Source organism: Adiantum capillus-veneris, chromosome 12, assembly GCF_014529385.1.
Source record: "Adiantum capillus-veneris isolate H3 chromosome 12, ASM1452938v2, whole genome shotgun sequence".
Taxonomy (NCBI): Eukaryota; Viridiplantae; Streptophyta; class Polypodiopsida; order Polypodiales; family Pteridaceae; genus Adiantum; species Adiantum capillus-veneris.
The window spans coordinates 120,135,222-120,150,596 of record NC_140942.1 but is presented as its reverse complement, the minus strand read 5'-3'; the positions used below and the strand labels follow the sequence as shown (position 1 = coordinate 120,150,596).

General features: G+C 41.1%; 1 pseudogene; it reads right to left on the bottom strand.

Moving 5' to 3' along the window:
• Positions 1-3,179: 3,179 nt before the first annotated feature.
• LOC147446421 (putative serine protease EDA2) lies at positions 3,180-4,668 on the bottom strand (annotated as a pseudogene).
• Positions 4,669-15,375: the final 10,707 nt, after the last annotated feature.

Below are 15,375 nucleotides of genomic sequence, written 5' to 3'. Positions count from 1 at the left end.
CACACAAAAAGAGTCATATTTAAGATCACTTTCAACATAGATTAATCAAAGGTATGGATAAAATAGCAAGCAACCTAAAAATAGAAATATAAAAGGTCCGCATGCTCAACACTTTCCAACATGATTTTTTACAAGCCATGCTATTGGTAGCTTCAAATTGTTGAGCTACAAAAAATTGATGTACATATGTGGTTAATTCTTTTTTGAGTAGTGAAGATTTTAAATTAAAGGTGTGTTTCAATCATCCACCATTCATTCATTTGCATTTGTAATTGTGAATCTCTTTTAGAAATTTGTTTTAAGTCCTTGAAAAGTAGGAATTTGTGAAGTTGACATAGACACTTGGCACACACATGGTGTATCTGAGTGAAATTTATATGTTTTGTGTGTGTGTCCATGTGCATGTTTTTTTGTTCCTGCTTGGATTAGAATCCCACTCTGAAATAATTTGCAACTTTTGTAAGAAACTTTGACATTATGGTCACATATTTTCTTGCAACCTTTGCATGCTTCTGAGCAATCTTAGTTGCAAGTTTTGTCAATGCCATTTTTCTAGAGAAGGCTTATCTTTTCAAATTCTTTTTATTCGTAGGCTTACATCCTACATTTTGTGAGACATTTCTCAATATTTTTCTTGTGAATTTATGGTTGGAACAATTCCATACCAATGTTCCTAATGCAAATCCTCATCTTCCCTCTGAATACAAACTTTGTTCATTCTACTAGCTCTTATAGCAGTTCTGTGAGTGTTTCTAAGGTAATATATGCTCCTCGAACTCTCATAATACTTGAATGAGTACTCACTTTTGATGTTGCTCCTTGATATCATCAAGATGGGATTTTGGGCACATAGATCTTATTTGGTAATGATCATTACTGTCAATATCTATCAACAGTATAGTGCTAGGATACATCACCTATTATGCTTTCAATTCTGCTTGCAATTCTTCTAACACTATTAATAGCTATCAATAATACAATTCAGGGATACAACACATATTCTGCTTCTTACAAAAAAGATCTCTTCACTAAATAACTCATTACTTGTTTGCAATACCTAAATACTACAAAAAAACACCAAAAACATTACCAAGAAAGTATGTGTATATTGTAACGTTTCATATCTAAATTTTCTTATTTAGATAGGATCAATGACTTCTATGATCAAATTGAAATCATGAGTGGATCTTGATCCTAAAGTTGGTGTGAATAGTCTACGCAATACAATTTTAAGTGTAATCATGATAGTGTAACACTTCACAAGTGGATCTCTATGCTAAATTTGGCATGAATAGCCTATGCGATACAATTTTTAGTGTAATCAGGCTAATTTGTAACAATTCCTTTAGGTCCATCACTTTTTGTCTGCATCGAAATACACTTGCATTTTGTCTATGGTATATCGTTTTTATTTTGCTTAAAATTTCAAGTTGTTGAATTGAATACAAACTAGTTTTTGAATCGACTAGAATTGCTTAAAAATTCAAGCTTTTGAATTGTATTCAACTCTTATTATGTACACATTCTTTGAGTGAGTGAAAGGAGTACTTTGTAAATTAGATTTTTTTCCATATACTACCATACCTCTCCACTTAGTGCATGAAGTACATATACTTGCAAAGGAGTTTGAGGCTGGAAGTTCTTTTTCAATTTACGCTCAACATCAAAACATATCATATTAACACAAAGCCAATTGAATCTCATCAAAACCCGTAACAAATTTTAAGAATGAAAAGAAATAGGTAACAAGAGTGTTGCTGATTGACTTTGAATAAACATCTTTATAGCCATACCTGGTAGTAATTCCAAAAGTTTGCAAGGTCATATAAAGCTTGTCCAGTACTAAGATATACAAGAATTTTGGTACTTAAATCTGAACCAGGAATGTTTTGCCCATAATATCGATGCTCCAGAGCTACATATGCAGCTTTTATTTCTTCTGCCAATTGCTACAAAAACAATTTCAAGTGTAAGAATCGAAGCGCAATAGAGTTAGATGAGATTCTATTTTTCTCCTTCATAATGTAAGTGCAAAATTCTAGCTAGATTCCAAGTTTTCCATGAAGTAAACTGGTAAAATTTTTCTAGTGTAAATACAAACAATTCCCTAAATTTTGAAGCTTCTATTGCCATTGGACTTCAAAGAGAAAAGTTGAGCCACCCTTCAATTGGCTTTCAAAAGGAAAAGTAAAGTGTGCCCCTCTAGAGGAAAAGTAGATTCAACCACTTCAAAGGTTGAAAGTTGAAGGTTGAAAAGGTTCGAAGTTCCAACTTTCATAGAGACACGTGGAGGGCTTCTTTGGCCTTGAAAAATTTAGGCTTGTCTAACCATCTCAACCCTGATTGCGCATACATGCATTGTTTTATGGCAAAATTTTGTAAAGAAACACATATTCTGCTTCTTAAAAAAAGATCTCTTCACTAAATAACTCATTACTTGTTTGCAATACCTAAATACTACAAAAAAACACCAAAAACATTACCAAGAAAGTATGTGTATATTGTAACGTTTTCATATCTAAATTTTTCTTATTTAGATAGGATCAATGACTTCTATGATAAAATTAAAATCATGAGTGGATCTTAATGCTAAAGTTGGTGTGAATAGCCTATGCAATACAATTTTAAGTGTAATCATGATAGTTGTAACACTTCACAAGTGGATCTCTATGCTAAATTTGGCATGAATAGCCTATGCGATACAATTTTTAGTGTAATCAGGCTAATTTGTAACAATTCCTTTAGGTCCATCACTTTTTTTCTGCATCGAAATACACTTGCATTTTATCTACATGGTATATCGTTTTTATTTTGCTTAAAATTTCAAGTTGTTGAATTGAATACAAAATAGTTTTTGAATCGACTAGAATTGCTTAAAAATTCAAGCTTTTGAATTGTATTCAGCTCTTATTATGTACACATTCTTTGAGTGAGTGAAAGGAGTACTTTGTAAATTAGATTTTTTTCCATATACTACCATACATCTCCACTTAGTGCATGAAGTACATAAACTTGCAAAGGAGTTTGAGGCTGGAAGTTCTTTTTCAATTTAAGCTCAACATCAAAACATATCATATTAACACAAAGCCAATTGAATCTCATCAAAACCCGTAACAAATTTTAAGAATGAAAAGAAATAGGTAACAAGAGTGTTGCTGATTGACTTTGAATAAATATCTTTATAGCCATACCTGGTAGTAATTCCGAAAGTTTGCAAGGTCATATAAAGCTTGCCCAGTACTAAGATATACAAGATTTTTGGTACTTGAATCTAAACCAGGAATGCTTTGCCCATAATATCGATGCTCTAGAGTTGCATATATAGCTTTTATTTCTTCTGCCAATTGCTACAAAAAAAATCTCAAGTGTAAGAATCGAAGCGCAATAGATTTAGATGAGATTCTATCTTTCTCCTTCATAATGTAAGTGCAAAATCCTAGCTAGATTCCAAGTTTTCCATAAAGTAAACTGGTAAAATTTTTCTAGTGTAAATACAAACAATTCCCTAAATTTTGAAGCTTCTATTGCCATTGGCCTTCAAAGAGAAAGTTGAGCCACCCTTCAACTGGCTTTCAAAAGGAAAAGTAAAGTTTGCCCCTCTAGAGGAAAAGTAGATTTCAACCACTTCAAAGGTTGAAAGTTGAAGGTTGAAAAGGTTCGAAGTTCCAACTTTCATAAGAATGAGACACGTGGAGGACTTCTTTGGCCTTGACAACTTTAGGCTTGTCTAACCATCTCAACCTTGATTGCATTCAACTTCTATACTATAAATAATGCGCATACATGCATTGTTTTATGGAAAAATTGTAAAGAATATTGCTACTTTTGACCACGAGATGTTCCAAACATGAGGCTAGCTAGATGAGGGATCGAGCCTCCAACTTTGTGTCTTAATTAATTTATAATATGTAAAGAGCAAATTTATCTTTTACAATCATGTGTCACTCTTGGTAAAATATCACATCTTATGTCACCAACAATCACTCATCACACTTATTTAATCACTTACCATATAGAAGCTATCTAAATGCCTCCACACTCGGCCTCTCCACATACTTCTAGAAAAATGGGACCATCAGGATCATCAAAATATTGGACTGATTCATAATATCGATGTTCAAAAGTTCGGTTGTCCTGTGAAATTATTTATCATGGCATCAATTAGAGCAAACATAACAAGGTCGATTTGTTTAAAGAATGAGGACTAGATTTTAAGAGTCAATTAGAGACTCTTTCATAAATCCAAGTTGTAAATTTTCTTCCTCTAAAGTCTCTTACAATAAAGTTTTTTTTACACTTCAATAAATGGTAAAACCTTGAATTTTAAGTGTAAACTAATAAGACAACCAGCATCTATAGCGGGGATATATAAGTGAATGGCCAAGAAGTTTTTATTTTGCCTTTTTTTGTGTGACATATAGACGCCAATAACTTTTTTGTGGTTTTTCCTGTTTTGTGTGGGGACGAAGTAGTACTCGAGCGGTGAAATGATTTGAGGGTTTGGGTGAACTAGAGGGGGCCGTCGTCTTTCTGAAGAATGACGGGGCGCATGAGCTAAGACTAGATGAGCTTGCGCGTGAGGTAGTGGATCTGCATGCCATGGCAACCCACTCCCACCATTGTCATGGCCAGCAGCGCCGCCAGCAAAAGTGCAGCTCCGCGCCCCATGGCTATATTTCCACACGGGCACACACCCCCAGAGAGAGAGAGAGAGAGAGAGAGAGAGAGAGAGAGAGAGAGAGAGAGAGAGAGAGAGAGAGCCTGAGCTTGAACATGAGTGAGCGACTCTCTCTATAGAGCGAGAGAGCTCCTTGTATTGGTAGCGTTGCGCCGACCGCTGTCTTCTACTCTTTACCTTGATTATGTAAGATCGATTTTTTTTAACTTCGTTAGGGCAGGAAGCAATTTCAAATCCCCGGCCTCTCACTAACTCACGTGGATGCTCTTTTATTAAAAAAACCATTGCGATGAAAAGAACTACGTTGTCAAAAGCTACCAACTGCCAACTCTCAGCAGCAATTCGATTTTTTACTTCGTTAGTTCATAGGTTTCTAGAAGCAGCTCAGAGATTTGTCTCTGGCCACTGTTTGTGTGTGTGTGTGTGTGTGTGTGTGTGTGTGTGTGTGTGTGTGTGTGAGAGAGAGAGAGAGAGAGAGAGAGAGAGAGAGAGAGAGAGAGAGAGAGAGAGAGAGAGAGAGAGAGAGAGAGAGAGAGAGAAGGCTCTCAGCAGCAATTCGATCTTCTCCACAAGCAGTTCGCAGGTTCCAAAAGCAGCTCGGAGCTTTGTTTGCAAGTTTGTCTCTGACTCTCTGGCCACTGTTTGAGAGGGAGAGAGAGAGAGCATTCTTCAGTAGCATAGAGTCTGTAGGCCAAGATCCTCCCTATTCATTCCAGAAGTAGAAGGTTGACAATGTTACTATTTGCCTAATTGGCATATTGGAATCAGCCTTCTTTTGTAGTGAAGCCTCTGCACCTTCCCCGCGTAGCAATCATAGCAACTTTGTGTGCAACAAGACCCAGTGGCTAGTTGAGCAGTATGTCCAGCTTCAACTTCCTTACTCAGCTCGTTTCTGCAAGTGCTACTAGTTATGACCAGTATTATACCGCTCCAAGTATAGCTCATGCAGATTCAACAACCCTGTGCCCTCGTCCATCCTTCAATGTTCATGGAAATGATATATAGCAGGTCCCATGCCTAATTCTCAAGACTGACACCAGTTCTTTTCCGTGCAATATGCCCGCGTAGCAGCAAGCCAGGCCGAACCGGAAAGGAGTATTGAAGACTTTCAAACCCTGGTAATATTTCGCAGATCATCAAGCTGGAGAGTACTTCGGATGCTTGCCGACGTGATGAGCACTCCCAAAGCTCAGATATTTCGTGCGATCAACCAAAGGTAGAGGTATGTTCTACTAGTGCTACTGAAGCAGAAGATATCAGATTTCAATCGATGATTAGTTGGTCTGATCTGTAGTCGTCGAATCACCAAAACTCATCGCAACACGTTATAATTTCCGCACACACATACTCACAGGAGTAATTTCTACAGGAGGCTATGACTTCTTTCTAGCTAGTACTGCAAGAAGTTACAAGCATTGCTGGATGTGGGTCTACAGATTACCCTTCTCTTTCCATGCTTTTCTTCTGTGCTCCAAAATAGCTTGCATTTACACTACGCTTAAGAAACTTATTAGGAGTAACAAGCATTGCTGGATGTGGGTCTATAGATTACCCTTCTCTTTCCATGTTTTCCTTATGTGCTCCAAAATAGCTTGCATTTACCCTACGCTTAAGCAACTTATTAGGAGGTTAATTAGCAGCTTCTACTCACATATGAAGTCATATAAGAGAAAGCAATGGAGCCAAAAGTTAAAAGTACTTGCTCGCACACAACTTTAATGGAACCATCAAACACGGACCCTACTGCCTTCGACTCATCCTCTGATCTATGGTGCTGGGAGTGGCAACACCCATCTATGGTGTTGGAAGTGGAAACACCCAGCTAGCTGTTGTACTGGCACCTTTTACTTGTTCACATGAAAGCAAAGATCCATGAAGAAAATCCTACCTCGTCGACATGGTGAGAGCATTCTTCAGTAGCGTAGAGTCTCTAGGCCAAGCTCCTCCCTATTCATTCCAGCAGTAGAAGGTCAACAATGTCACTGTTTGCCTCATCGGCATATTCAAATCGGCCTTCTTTTGCTGAACATCAGGGAAGTGAGCAAGCTCTAGAATATTTCCAGCTGATGCAAAAGATTTAGGCTATTTTCAACTTCGTATCAAGAGTATTGACTCTTGGAATGCAGTGGTTGCGGGATGCATCAAACATCACGGAAGCTAGCAAGCTCTGAAGTATTTTCAGTTGATGCAAAATGAGCATATCTTTGTATATGAAACGAGCACGTCTCTCCAGATGCAATCACCTATGCTTGCATCTTGAAGGCATGTTGCAATATTGAAGATGCAAAGATGGGCAAAAGCCCTAGGCATGTTGCAATATTGAAGATGCAAAGATGGGCAAAAGCCCTAGGCATGTTGCAATATTGAAGATGCAAAGATGGGAAAAATCCCTGGGCTGTTTTGAACACATGCAAAGCAAGGCTATGGGGAGTGTGGACTCTTGGAATGCACTGATTCCAGGATTCCCCCAACAGGGAAAAGATCTAGTATGTTTTTGGTAGATGCGAAGCGAGGACCCTTCTCCGGATGCAATCACCTACGCATGCATCTTGAAGACATGTTGCTCTACACAACAAGTTGATACGAGCACATAAAATCAGCCTATTATTGTTGGCCAGAGTTTGATGAAAAAACATGTCATGCTTGGCACAATCTTGGTCAATATTCTTGTCAAATGTGCTGCGTTTCAAAGGTGATGATTTCTCCATGGTGTTCTGCAAGCGCATCTCTGTAGATGCAATCACCTCTGCTTGCATCTTGAAGGCATGTGGCAATTTGGAGGATGCTAAGATGGGTAAAAGCCCCCCTCGCTGTCACAAGACGGGCACCCTCGTGCCAATAGAAAAGAACAGACTGAATAGACTTTTAGCACTTCAATAACAACTGAACTGAGAGAGAGAGAGAGAGAGAGAGAGAGAGAGAGAGAGAGAGAGAGAGAGAGAGAGAGAGAGAGAGAGAGAGAGAGAGAGAGAGAGAGAGAGAGAGAGAGAGAGAGAAGACACGTGACACGGAGTGGCAGAATTCCACCCTAGAGAGTATTGGCCTCAAACCTTGGTGCCCCTTTCTGTATTTCTTTATATTGCATCATCAAAGTACAAGCCGGTACTCTAGACTCTGCATCTTCTCCAGGAAGCATGCCACAAATGAGCCCTTAGCACATATTTAAAGGCCCTTGGCCTATGAAAAGCAGTTTACATGAAAATCCTTCAAACTCAAAAGCTTCTGATCCAAAAGCAATGCCAAAAAGCTGCCAGCGTAAATCTCAAAAATGCGTACAACTGCCATGTCAACACTGTCAGAGCGTTTTGCAGAAATTTGCCACGTCAGCACTGTCACCGCAAAATCTGGAGCATCCATATAGCTGTCACATCATCAGCTTTTCTGTGTGTGTGTGTGTGTGTGTGTGGGGATGTGGGTTCTGCTTTATTTTAGTTCCTTTATGTTGTTGGTAGGACTTCTTCCTTTGTTACTTGTTCTTCTTAGGGTTTAGGCCCCTCGGTCGGCATTTGCAAGTTGGCTCCATTCTTCAGGGCTTTGACATGTTAGCAGTTTATGACACTCGCTGTTTTCAATAGATGCAAAGTGACGAAATCTCTCCGGATGCAATCACCTACGCTTTCATGAAAAGCGAGGATTTCCCGATGGACGAAGTCTCCCGAAGTGCTTTTTTACGCGAAAATGCCAATACGACCCGGGCATGTTCTTGATGACGGAGATATTGCCTGTCAGGTGCATTGACTAATGGGAATGGCGTCGCTTGGAATACATTGGTCATGGGATATACACTGCAAGAGTAGGGCAAGAAAGCCTTGTATTGTTTTTAGCTTCCTATCCGGAGTGTTGACTCTTGGAAGGCATTGGTTGCGAGATGTGCCGAACATGAGGGAAGCGAGCGAGCTCTAGAATATTTTCAATTGATGCGAAAGCTTTAGGCCGTTTTCACCTTCCTAACAGGAATGTTGACTCTTGGAATGCACTGGTTGTGGAATGCAAGCTCTAGAGTATTTTCAGTTGATGCGAAGCGAGCACTTCTTTGTATATGAAATGAGCACGTCTCTCTAGCTGCAATCACCTAAGTTTGCATCTTGAAGGCATGTTGCATTTTGGACGATGCAGAGATGGGAAAAAGCCCTCGGCTTTTTTGAACAGATGCAAAGCGAGGCTATCCAAAGTGTGGACTCTTGGAATGCATTGATTGTAAAATTCGCCCCACAGGAGAAAGATCTAGTCTATTTTCCCATGTTGAATCTTGGGAATGCACTCATTGTGGGATGTGTGCAACAAGAGCAAGGCCAATGAGCAATACAAGAAAGAAGTTGTGCTTGACTTTGCCTCGGAAGATGTATACGCCAAATATGGTGTATTGATTGATGCGAATGGCGTCGCTTGGAATACACTGGTCATGGGATATACATTGCAAGAGTAGGGCGAGAAAGCCTTGTGCTGTTTTCAGCTTCCTATCCGAAGTGTTGACTCTTGGAAGGCATTGGTTGCGAGATGTTCCGAACATGAGGGAAGCGAGCGAGCTCTAGAATATTTTCAATTGATGTGAAAGCTTTAGGCCATTTTCAGCTTCCTAACAGGAATGTTGACTCTTGGAATGCACTAATTGTGGGATGCGTTGACCATCAGGGAAGCAGGCAAGATCTAGAGTATTTTTAGTTGATGCAAAGCGAGCACTTTTTTGTATATGAAACGAGCACGTCTCTCTAGCTGCAATCACCTAAGCTTGCATCTTGAAGGCATGTCACATTTTGGAAGATGCAGAGATGGCAAAAGCCCTTGGCTTTTTTGAACAGATGCAAAGTGAGGCTATCCAAAGTGTGGACTCTTAGAATGCATTGATTACAGGATTCACCCCACAAGAGAAAGATCTAGTCTATTTTCAACAGATGCAAAGCAAGGACCTCTCTCCGGACGAAGTCCCTTGGAGTAATTTTATATCCAGATATGCGAAGCAAGGGTAGGTGAGGAAGCTTTGAATAATTTTTCTAGAATGCAATATGACATGGGCATGTGCTTCATGACCATTTTGCCAGAAATATAACTTGTCGAATGCATTCAACGATGGGAATGGCGTCTCTTTCAATGCATTGGTCGTGGGATGCGCATCGTAGGAGTAGGGCCAGAAAGCTCTAGGCTATTTTCAACTTTCTACGTAGAATGTTGAATCTTGGGAATGCACTCATTGTGTGATGTGTGCAACAAGAGAAAGGCCAATGAGCAATACAGGAAAGAAGTTGTGCTTGACTTTGCCTCGGAAGATGTATATGGTGCTCTTCACAACGCACGGAAAGCGCTTGAGGAGCTTCTTGTATGGGATTCCACCTCTTCAAACGCAATGATTGTGGGATGTGCTTAACATCAGCGGGGAGAGGGAGCTACACTATTTTCAGCTGATGTGTAGCCGCGATCCATGCCTTTCTGCTTGCCAGCAAAAACGACTCTCATGTGCATCAAAAGTTTTTCAAAGGAAACATCTTCTTCTAGATGGATTCACCCATGCTTGCACCTTGGAAGTTGGTCACCTTATGCAAGAACTTCACATGGGTTTGACAATTCATGATGATGAAATTGCTAGCTGCAGGTTGTTGGAGAAGATTATCATGCCCAACGGTGTTTTGCCTAATGTGCATGCCCAATGTGGTGCCCTCACAGAACTCCAAAAAGTCATGGATGCGCTTTTTCTATTGATTGCATTTTTCTCGAGCACATTGACTGCTAGGTGCGAATGACATGGTTGTGGAAAGCCATCTTCACAAAGCACAGTGAGTTCTTGAGGGGCTAAAGCGAGCGCATCTCTTTAGATGCAATCACCTATGCTTGCTTCTTGAAGGCATCTGGCAATTTGCAAGATGCTAAGATGGGCAAAAGCCCCGGGCTCTTTTCAACAGATGCAAAGCCAGGGCATCTCTCAAGATGCAATCACCTATGCTTCCGTTTTGAAGGCATGTGGCACTGCATTGATGTTCAGAATGTCGTCTCTTCAAGTGCATTAATAATAGGGACAAGGCCAAGAAGCTCTGCTGGCTGTCAGAATGTCGTCTCTTCAGGTGCATTGATTGCGGGATATGCCCGACAATGACGAGACCAAGAAGCTCTGGCTAGCTACTTCCAACATGCAAAGTGAGGAAATTTCTCATGATGTAATCACCTATGCTTGCATCTTGAAGGCGTGTGGCAATTTAGATCACGATAACACTCATGGGCAACAAAATGCACGATGATATTGTTACTCAAGGGCTGCTGAAAAGTTGTGCTTTGCATTGCCGGGGATGACATGTATGTGAAATATGGTGTTATTCTTAAGCACAAAAGCTGCTTGAAGAGCTTCTTGTATGGAATGTCACCTCCTGGAAGGCATTGATTGCGGGATATGCGAGACAGGGGCAAGGTTTGGAAAATGCGGTGCATCTCTCTAGATACAGTCACATATGCTTGCATCTTGAAGGTATCTGGAAATTTGAAAGATGCTGAGATGGGCAAAAGCCTTTGTCTGTTTTCAACAAATGCAAAGCCAAGGCATCTCTCCAAATGCAATCACCTATGATTTTGTCTTGAATGCATGTGGCACTACATTTATGTCCGAAATGTCATCTCCTCAAGTGCATTGATTGCGAGATATGCCCGACAGCGATGAAGCTCTGGCTGGCTGTTTCCAACATGCGAAGCAAGGATATTTATCCGGATGTAATCACCTATGCTTGCATCTTGAGAGCATGTGGCACTACGTAGGAGAAACAATCACATATACGAGATGTGGGGATCTTGAGAAAGCACAAAACATTCTTGAGCATCTTTCTGTCTGGAATGTGGTCTCTTGGAACACATTGATCGCGGGATATGCTCAACACAAAAGGCTCAAAACATATTTCCTTCAACCCTTTACATAAAAGGAGAACACCGTTGATTGCTGCTTATTGAGTAGTCATCAAAAACAAAGAGAAGACCTGCTCTCTGTCTGATGAGATCAGGGTGCATCTATCAAAATAGCCCACAAGCGAGATCCACCTAGTAGGATGAGCAAGGGAGGAACACCAAGCTTGAGCTCGCAGAGCTGGCTATGGCTCAGAATACAAGAAGATGCATAATCAAGAGCTCTCTAGCTCGAGACATACATCCCACAATCCTTAACATGTATGTCATAATAATCAATATCTAATTCTCCTAAATGATTTTCTCATATTAAACTGATCATTTAATGTGGGGAAGGCCAGGGGAGAAAAAGCTAGAATATTGGTTAAGCTAGCAGACCGGCCACAGTAGGGATCCAAAGGAGGGAAAATAGGGATCCAAAGGGGGGGCCATCTGCAAAGGAGCCATGTGCAACAATGGGCTAAAAAGACCCTAAGGTTCAGCCCATTAAGACTTCCAAAATGCTAAGGTTCCAAAATTCAAAGGTTGTGTCCAAAGGTCAACCCTAGGGAAAATTGGATGCTTTGTGTGTGCCCTAAAAGTCTTTGCACATCCCTACATGGGAGGGGGCGAGCCCTAAAGGTAGGGGATGAGAGAGAAAGCCACACACACACACACAGGCTCCCTTTACACAAAGGGAATGAGGGACACATGTCAGCTCCCTAGGCCAGATGCCCACAAGGTGTGCCCAATTTCTATAGGATGACCCTTGAAGTGGACCAATGAGAATTAAGCTAGAGTAAATCTAGTTTAATTAATTTTAAAAAAATTAATAAAAGAAACCAATGAGAATTAAGTCTCCTAGAAGACTATTGGGCAGTCTCCCAAGGGGTCCAATGAGCATTCAGGAGCCCCATGGCTTGCCTGATTCCTATTGGCCAGGAGGCAAAGGGGTCCAATGAGAGTTTAGTTTAATTATTTAATTACCTAAAGCTCTCACAAAAGGGGAAAGGGGGACACATGTCAGAAGGCTATCACTTATGCTGCTTAATTGTAATTGGCTTGACTTGGGGAGGGCCAATGAGGCTTCAGCAAGAGCAATTAGCAAGAGGGCTCGCCCAAGAGAGAGAGGGGGCTGATTTTTGCAAGGCATTATCACACACACACACACACACACACACACACACACACACACACACACACACACACACAGCTCATGTGTGAAGAAAGAGAAGACTATCTCTTCCCAAGCTTTAATGGAGAACTCATCACCTACTCCAAGCTTGCGAGATAGAAGCCTACATCAACACTCTCTTGGCATGTGGATGCAAATCCAACCAAGAGCCAAGCTTCAATGCATGCTCATCTCCTCTACCAAGCTAATTACTAAGCTAAGCTATGCTACATATGAGTGATTATGTGAGGAGATGTACATCTTTCTTGTAAGACACTCCTTCTTCCTCTCAATCTACTCTCATACCCTGCTAGCTCTCAGCATCTTCGAAGGTGTGTGAGGTCTTGGGTCTGAGAACGGGGATAATTCAAGTTGTGTTTGTTAAGTGTTTTGCTTAGTGCATGAAGTTTCCATCTTCATTGCACTAGCTAGTCTTGAAGGAACACAAAGAATTGTATTGTACAATGTCTCTCTTGATGGGAGAAACCATAATACAAAGCCTTTTGGAGGGGGGACCGGCTCCATGCAAATCCGGTCCTCAACTGTTGTCAATATATTAATTTCTCTCTCTTTTGAAAGTATTGTCGATGCTATCTAACTAGGTGTTATGCTTTTTGTTGCTCTCTCCACCCAAGCACTCTTGTAATTCTCATTAGGAATCTATTCTAATGAAATGCCCACTATGTTCATGCTAATTTCCGCTACACATAAGTTATTAGGCCATTAAATGTTACATTGGTATCAGAGCTCAAGGTTTCTCTTTTCTTGCTCAAGAAGGGAGGTCCTCAAGCTAGCTACAAATGGTTGGTATTATTAATTGCCTGTGAGTAAGTAGAATAGGGATTTTTCAGCCTTGCAGTGCGCCTGCCTTTGTGCAGTTAACGGGGCATCACCGTCGAGAGCTATGGTCTTAATAGTGGAGTCCTACGGGGCTTGCCTACGGGGCTTGCCTACGGCTTAACCACTATTGAGCTATTAGAATCTTGACAGGAGCCGGTGCTGTTTTGGTGTTGAAAGACCCTCTCTTCTATTCCTTGCAATTAATGGTATTCGAGCCGCGGGTACAGTAGCTTGAGTGATTTTTCTAAAGGGGTAAAGAGGAGTAGCAACTAGGGCTTGAAGTGCCAAAGTACACCTAAAAAATTTACACCTAAAAGTTGTTAGAATGGCAGACAATAGTAAAGAGAGTGAAATTAATGTTGATAACTTTGATTTTGCTCATGAGCAAGCTACTAATGATGCTTCAATGCTTGTTAAGTATCTTGTTACTAGGCTTCAACAAGCCATTGGCAATCCATCTCTCCAAAGTGAAGTGCAACGGCAGCTCCGTGCTCACAGGATTCTCCAAGCGCATCACCATGACGAGAGAACACCTAGGAAGCCTCCTTGTGAGACTCCCAAAAGAGGTCTCTCTCCGATTCGGGAAGAAGAAGAGAATCCTTATGTAGGGCTCAAGAATTTACTTCTTGATGATGCATCTCCTTCCCAAAGGAGAACTCAAGAGCCTCCACCGAAGGGACGAGAAAGAAGCGAGTCTCCCGCCACCTCGGTGGAGATGGCTCCACGAAGACGGTGGGCTAAACGCTCTCCATCACCACCAAAGCGGAGAAGACCATCGTATTCTTCTCCTCACCACAATTCGAAGAGGGATGATAAAAAGCAAGAGAAGAAAAAGGGAGAAAGAGGACACCCTCTTCTCCATCTTCTTCATCCTCTTCCTCTTATGAAAGCTATGGTGAAGATGACAAAGATCAGGACAAGAAAAAGGCGAGAAAGAGGTCACCCTCTTCTCCACCTTCTTCAAATTCTTCACCTTTTGAAGAAAGTGATGGTGCAACTTTTGAACCATCAAAAACAAGAGGCCATAGGAAATCCTGTGTCGCATGGAAGAGGTCGTCCAAGCTGAAGAAATTCAAAGAGGGAGGGAAGAGCATCTCTTTCCTTACCTATGATGGTACTTTTGGTGCCACAGACAAAGTCTTGGCCTTTATCCAACAATTTGATGCGGCGTTTGGAGATGAGGGCTTCACGGAGTCCTCTAAGCTACGCCATGTAGCTATGCACTTTCAAAAATTTGCCAGACAATGGTGGTCTAGCCTACGAGCCAATGGTGAAGCTCCACGAACATGGAAAGCTTTAAGAGCTTCCATTATGAAGCAGTTTTTGTCCACCGATGCCAAAGACAAAGTACTCACCGAATGGAGAAGCTTAAATCTCTCTCCCAATGAATCTATCCACAAATATGTAGACAAGTTTTGGGACCTACAACTCAAAGCCACTGTAGGTCCCAAAGCCACTGTCTTCAAAAAGTTGGATTTTGGAGAGTAAAAGCAACAATTTTGTGCAGGCTTAACCGAAGAAATGGCGGAGTATGTCAACTCCCAAAGACCACGTACCATATTGGCGGTAATACACCACACTATGGTGGCCTCTCGAATCAATTTCCAAACGGGGGCAAAAAGAAATAATAAGCCCCCGGAAAACAAGGGTTCCAATGAGCCTAAGGGGAAGGACAATGTCCAAAAGTCTCCTAAGGGCAACTCCAACAAAGCTAAAGAGAAGGGAGTTTACAAAGGTAAGAATAAACTCTCTCCTGAAGAGCTTGAGCGTTATCGTAAGGATAACCGATGTTTCAAGTGCGGCGAACAAGGGCATGCGTACCGCGCTT